Here is a 5726-nt window from a genome sequence, read left to right on the forward strand (position 1 = left end):
TCTCGTCTCTTTGCCATAATTGATGTATCCATCTTTTCTTTTAATTCTCTCTGGTTTTCATGTAGGTATTTATTTATTTCTTTCTAAACATTTTTTTTTTTTAAGCTGTAGATGGACACAATGTCTTTATCTTTATTTATTTATTTATTTTTATGTGGTGCTGAGGATCGAACCCAGGGCCTCACGAATGCAAAGGCAAGCGCTCTACCGCTGAGCTACAATCCCAACCCTCATGTAGGTATTCTGAGGTTATTGAATGATTTGCACACTACCTTAAGATTGTTTAATGCTTCCTCAAAGATCTGACTGTTTATCAAGGTGCTACGTTCCTCCTACGCCTGGCAGTGATTGTCTTGTGTGTACCTTGAAGTCATACTGAAAATAAATAAGTGACTGAGTACAGTGGCCTATGCCTGTCATCCCAGATGCTTCTCTCTCTCTCTCTCTCTCTCTCTCTCTCTCTCTCTCAGCTGAGGCAGGAGGATCGAGAGTTTAAAGCCACCCTCAGCAAAAGTGAGACACTAAGCAACTCAGTGAGACCCTGTCTCTAAGTAACATACTAGATAGATAGGTAGGGCTAGGGGATGTGGCTCAGTAGTCAGTGAGTGCCCCTGAGTTCAATCCCTGTTTACAGGCCTCCTCCAATAAATAAACAAACAGATAGATAGATAGATAGATAGATAGATAGATAGATAGATAAATAAATAAATATGTTTATTTTGTCTATTTAGGTGATGATGATGATGATGATGATGATGATGATGATGATGATGATGATGATGATTTTAATGTGGTGCTGGGATTGAACCCTGTGCCTCATGCGTACTTGGTAAGTGCTGTACCACTGAGCCACAACACCAGAATGACAACACCGTGAAGTGCTCTTGCTCAGACTGTGGTCTCCTGTGTGGCTGGGGAGGGCAGGGGTTGGGTCCATTTAGGGCTGACAGATATTGTTGCCCTGCTACGTCTTAGATGAAACAGTGCGTAATATGTGCACACAGATCAAAATGAAGGTAGAGATGGCAAGCTCTCTCCAGCTTTATTTATCCCAGAGCATGTGGTGTTTCAGTCTAGGGCAACAGACCATGCTTTTTAGCTAAGGCAGCCTCTCTTAGAGCCCTGTTGCAGCTTCTTATTACCAAGTGCCTAAATGTAAAATGTGGCTCTGTGATATGGATACATAAAAAATAAAAAATAAAAAAAGATAAAATGGCCAAACAGACAAAATAGAACTCCACAAGGAAGCATCCTTTTTCCTATTAGGATTAGTATTTTTTTTTTTTTTTTTTTCCCCTCCTGTTTCGTAGTATGTTGTCGGTGGACAGCACACCTTCTTTCTATTTGTTCCTTTTTGTATGGCGTGCTAAGGCTCAAACTCTGTGCTAGGCCGGCCCTCTGCCACTGACCCAAAGATACAGACAGCCCCTAGACAAGAAAGGATTCTCAGAGGCTGGTCATCTTCCAATGTTTTTGTACAGAAAAAGGAGGAAACACAAAGCCCAAAGACCAGAAGATCAAATTCCCAAGCAACCGATTTCAAACTGATTTTTACATGTTTCTGTCAATTCCTACATCGTCTGGATAAATCCAAGCGTGGCCTATCGGTCTGCCTGTCTAATGGTGGCTTCACCGCGGTGGTGGTTTCGGTTTTGAACTCTCACACCGCCCGTGTCCCCCGCCGGATTCTCTAGGGGTGCTGGGCAGACTGCCGGCGCCTCCCGCTGCTGCGGGGGACCCTGGGGGAGGGGGGGGGAGGCGGCGGCTGGTGGCACGTGTCCGGGTGACTTTCTACGACCCCTGCGGAGCGGATCACGCTGACACCGACCGAGGTTCCGCGTCCCTTCAGCCTGATTTGGTTGACGGTTTTCGAGCTCCCCCTGGTGTCCGCTTTTATAGGAGAGGAGCGTCTTCATCCAATTCTGAGAAGTATCTGTTCACGTCCTTGGACCATGGATCCATTGGATTATTTGTTCGATTCTTTTTTTTTTTTTTTTTTCTTTTTGCTTTCTGTCCCGCCCCCACCCCCGTTGTTGTTGTTGTTGTTGTTGTTGTTGTTGTTGTTGTTGTTTCGCTCTGGGGCAAGGGCCCAGGCTTTTTAGCCGAGGCAGCCGCTCTTAGAGCCCTGTTACAGCTTCTGATTACCAAGTGCCTAAAGGTAAAATTTGGCTCTGTGACCCAATGGAAAATGACTTCCCATTCGAGAATATGCTCATTTCTTAGGGAAAACAACAACAGCAGCAGCAACAGACACAGCACCCCCCCCCCCAAAAAAAAAAAAGATAAATAAAAACACAAATACAAATAAGAATTCATGGGCTGGAGATGTGGCTCAAGTGATGATAACACGCTCCCCTGGCATGCATGGGGCGCTGGGTTCGAGCCTCAGCACCACATAAAATAAAACAAAGATGTTGTGTTCACTGCATACTGAAAAATAAACATTAAAAAATATTCAAAATATTCTCTCTCTCTCTCTCTCTCTCTCTCTCTCTCTCTCTCTCTCTCTCTCTCCCCCCCCCCGCCTCTGCCCTCTGTCTTTATAAAAGAAAAATAAGTAAAAGTTAAAAAAGGGGCTGGGGATGTGGCTCAAGCGGCAGCGCGCTCGCCTGGCATGCGTGCGGTCGGGGTTCGGCCCTGAGCACCACGTAACGAAGATGTTGTGTCCGTCCACCGAAAACTAAAAAGTAAATATCAAAGTTCTCTCTCACTCTCTCTTAAAACAAAACAGAACAAACGAACAAACAAAAAGAAAGATAACGTGGCCAGACAGACAAAATGGAACTCCACAAGGAAAAATCCCTTTTTCCTATTATGATCGGTATTCTTTTTTTTTTTCTTTTTTGGAGTAGTTGTAGGTGGACGTGCAGCACGCCTTCTTTCGACTTGTTCCTCCTTTTTGTATGCCGCGCTAAGGCTCAAACCCAGTGCCTCCTATGTGCTAGGCCGGCCCTCTGCCACTGAACCACAGACATAGAGGAGGAAGGATTCTCAGAGGCTGTTCATCTTCCCATTTTTTTTTGGGGGGGGGGTACAGAAACAGGCGGGAACCCCAAGCCCAAAGACCGGCAGATCAAATTCCCAAGCAACCGATTTCGACGGGTTTTTACGTGTTTCTGTCCCTTCCTCCATTCTCTGGATGGATCCGACCGCGGCCTAGCAATCTGCCTGCCTAACAGTGGCTTCACCGTGGTGGTTTCGGTTTTGAAGTCCCACACCGCCCGTGTCCCCCGCCGGGTTCTCTAGGGGTGCTGGGCCCATCTGCCTGCGTCTCGAGCCCGCCGCTGTGGCGTGGCGACCCGGCTGGTGGGACGTGTCCGGGTGACTTTCTACGACCCCTGCGGAGGAGCGGATCCCGCTGACGCCCTCCGAGGTTCTACGACCCCTGCGGAGGAGCGGATCCCGCTGACGCCGACCGAGGTTCCTCGTCCCTTTCGCCCGATTTGGTTGACGGTTGTCGAGCTCCACCTGGTGGCCGCTTTTATGGGAGCGTCTTCTCATCGGAAGTCGCCAAGGCGTGATATTCGGCGGCGGTGGCCGAGACAGAGTTCCAGGAGCTGGGCGGCGCCGGCGGAACTGTCTCGGTCGCCCTGGGCTGGGCCGATGTGGCCCGTTGGCGGGATATTGGACCGGCGGGCTTAGTGTGTGTGTCGGTTGTCTTCTCTCCCTGCTCGGTCCGGGCCGCGGGCGCCTCGGGTGGCGGTCCGAGCGGCTCCTTCGGTGGCACGGGCTTCGCTTTGGCCCGGTCTGGGTCGGCCGCCGGGACTTCTGTCTTTTTTTTTTTTTTTTCTTTTTCTCCCGCTTCCTCTCCCTCTCTCTCGTGGGTTTTGGCCGCGAATGTGCTGGCCCGGCCTCGCCGCGTTCCCTCTTTGGGGGCCGCCGCCCGGGGCTTGTCCTGATGGCTATGCCCGGCGTCCTTCGGTGGTGGGTCGCCTTAGCGTGTTCCCCGCCCGCCCCCCGATCCCGCTCGCTGGGGATGGTGGTCCCCGCCTCTCGTCTGTGCCTTCGTCAACGAGGGTCGACCAGTTGTCCCTAGGGGCTCTGGATCTCGGTGATGGGCTCGATTTCGCGGTCCGCCGACCGTGACTCCCTTCGGGGAAGGCGGCAGTGGTGAGTGAACTGTTCCCCATTGCCCCGGTCGCGGTTGTCTTGGCCCGAGTTGGCCGTTTTCTGCCATCGGGTAGGTGCTGACACGGTGTCCTCTGGCCTGTGCCGCCAGAGGGAGGGAGCTTGGGCCTCCGGGTGCGTGCGGGGCTCTGGGCTGATGGGGTGGCCCGGACCCGTTCCCTCTGGAGCCGTCTGCCTCGGGCCTGCGTGCGACGGCTCTTTGGTGCGCCTGGAGTGCCCTCGCGGTGGTGCCACCTCCGGCCGGCCGGTCTCCTGGCGCCGGAGGGCGGTGGGGGAGGTGGCGGGTGGTCCTTTACCGCCCGTGCGCTCCCCGCTGCGGGCGCCGAGGGCGGTGTGACGACGACGCTCGCTTCCATGGCTCCGAGCCGCGTGTCAGGCGTTCCCCGTTCCGTGTCGTCGGCCGCTCTCCCTGGGGTGTGGGGCCGGCGAGGCCGTAGCAGGCTCCTCTTGAAGCGGTCCTCGCCGGGTCTCCCCCCGCTCCCCGGGTCTCTCCCGCCCACCCTGCTGATCGATGTGGTGACTTTGCGCTCTCCTGGGCCGGACCAAAGCCGCGCCAGGCGAGGGACGGACATTCATGGCGAATGGGCCAGCTCTTCTCGTCCTGCCCGCGGGCCCCTCGCCTTCCCTCCCCGCCCGTTCGCGGTGCGGGGAAGGGCGGGGGTGCGGAACCCGGCCTCGACCTCGCTCCCGGGGTCCTCTGACGTAGCGGGTGCTTCCCGCCCGCCGCCCGCTCTGGGCGGCCAAGGGCCGTGCGTGTGGCCCTCCCCGCGTCGGGGAGGGCTGCCGCCGTGCCGCGTCGGCGCGACGGCGCGCCTCTGCTTCGGTGCTCCTGGGGCGCTCCGGGTCGTTTCCTGAGGTGCCTGAGGCTGAGCCGGTGTGTGCTGTTCCCGGTGCCGCTGCCGCGGCCGGCCGCCGCCTCGCTGTCAGTCTCGCCCCGTCTGCGGGGGTTTCTGAGGCGAGTGCCTGAAGGGGAAGAACAGTTGTTGCTTCGCTCGGGGGATCGAGGCGGTAAGCTCGACAGCGTTGACCGTTCCCTCTCCGTGGGGGGCGGGTCGCGTTGTCGTCCCCAGCGCCGAGTGGCGCGGGGAGTGTTAGGCGAGCGGGCGCCCGTGCGCTCTTCCCTGCCTCCCTTGGGGGAAGGGAGATGCTGCCCGGGCGTGCGAGCGATTGTGGCGGGACGCCGAGCAGGGGCCGGTCCGGCCCCCGAGGCGATGGTCGCCTTGGGGTGTCCCCGGCCGCGAACGCTCCAGAAGCCTCGTGCTTGCCCATACCGCAGATCCCCCCTCGCTGTCTCGGCGGCCGGTCGGGAGAGGAGCCGGGCTGGGTGCGGCCCATCCTCAGTGAGGAACGTTTCTCTAGCGATCCGTGAAGGGCGTGCCTCGCGTGGGGTACCGGATTCCCCCATTGGCCGCCCCCTGCCTTGTGCGCTACGCTACCGTCGGTGGTGTGTGTAGGCGAGAGTTCCCCCCTCCCCGCCGTCTGGGAGGGCAGGGGTCCGCCGGCCCCCCGCGGGTGGGGGCCGAGCGCTTGCTCTTTGTGCCTACCGCGGCCCGCGCCTCCCCCCTTCGAGTCGGGGGAGGGTTCCCGCTGGGCCTGGC

The 5726-nt window shown here is 56.6% G+C and overlaps 2 long non-coding RNA genes across 2 annotated transcripts in view; both read left to right on the forward strand.

The window, feature by feature from the left end:
- Positions 1 to 482: 482 nt before the first annotated feature.
- Positions 483 to 2461, forward strand: LOC144374278 (uncharacterized). Its single transcript, XR_013433730.1, has 2 exons — positions 483 to 829; positions 1482 to 2461. It is a non-coding gene; the product is annotated as an uncharacterized LOC144374278 (long non-coding RNA).
- Positions 2462 to 2558: 97 nt separating this feature from the next.
- LOC144374273 (uncharacterized) overlaps positions 2559 to 5726 on the forward strand; it is a 17948-nt gene continuing 14780 nt past the window's right edge. Inside the window, exon 1 of the long non-coding RNA XR_013433725.1 lies at positions 2559 to 2821. This is a non-coding gene — a long non-coding RNA (uncharacterized LOC144374273). The remainder of the gene's footprint in view (positions 2822 to 5726) is intronic.

This window comes from Ictidomys tridecemlineatus, unplaced genomic scaffold, assembly GCF_052094955.1.
Source record: "Ictidomys tridecemlineatus isolate mIctTri1 unplaced genomic scaffold, mIctTri1.hap1 Scaffold_633, whole genome shotgun sequence".
Lineage (NCBI taxonomy): Eukaryota > Metazoa > Chordata > Mammalia > Rodentia > Sciuridae > Ictidomys > Ictidomys tridecemlineatus.